At 40.4% G+C, this 727-nt stretch overlaps 1 protein-coding gene across 1 annotated transcript in view; it reads right to left on the reverse strand.

Annotated features, from left to right (window-relative positions):
• Positions 1-727, reverse strand: part of GK5 (glycerol kinase 5) — a 134,610-nt gene that overhangs the window by 66,402 nt on the left and 67,481 nt on the right. The gene's annotated exons all lie outside the window — the stretch shown is intronic.

The raw sequence follows: 727 nt of genomic DNA on the forward strand, positions 1-727 counted from the left end.
CCATTTTCACCTCCAAGGAGTATTCTGGCTGCACTCTTTCCAGGACAGAACTGTTAGTTCTTTTAGCAGTCCGTGGTACTTTGAGCATTCTTCGCCAGCACCACAGCTCAAAAGCATCAATTCTTCCGTCTTCCTTATTCATTGTCCAGCTCTCACATGCATATGAGGTGATTGAAAATACCATGGATTGTGTCAGGAGCATCTCAGTCTTCAAGAAGACATCCTTGCACTTCAGCACTTGAAAGAGGTCCTTTGCAGCCAATTTGCCCAGTGCTATATGTCATCTGAGGTCCTGACTGCTGCTTCCTTTGGCATCAATTATTGAACCAAGCAATGTGAAGTTCTTTACAACTTCAATCTTTTCTCCATTTATCATAATACTGCTTATAGGTTCAGTTGTAAGGATTTTTGTTTTCTTTATATTGAGATGTAATCCATACTGCAGACTGTATTCTTCAATCTTCATCAGTAAGTGCTTCAAATCATTCTTACTTTCAGCAAGCAAAGTTGTGTCATCAACATACTGCAGGTTCTTAATGATTCTTCCTCCAATCCTGATGCCACGTTCTTCTTCATATAGTCCAGCTTCTTGGATTTGTTCAGCATACATATTGAGTAAGTATGGTGAAAGGATACAATCCTGACGCAGTCCCTTCTTGATTTTAAACTATGCAGTGTTCCTTGTTGTGTTCAAATAGCAGCCTCCTGGTGTATGTACAGGTTCCTC

The sequence above is a fragment of the Orycteropus afer genome, unplaced genomic scaffold (genome assembly GCF_000298275.1).
Source record: "Orycteropus afer afer isolate SDZICR_OR568_19922 unplaced genomic scaffold, OryAfe1.0 scaffold00188, whole genome shotgun sequence".
Classification (NCBI taxonomy): Eukaryota; Metazoa; Chordata; class Mammalia; order Tubulidentata; family Orycteropodidae; genus Orycteropus; species Orycteropus afer.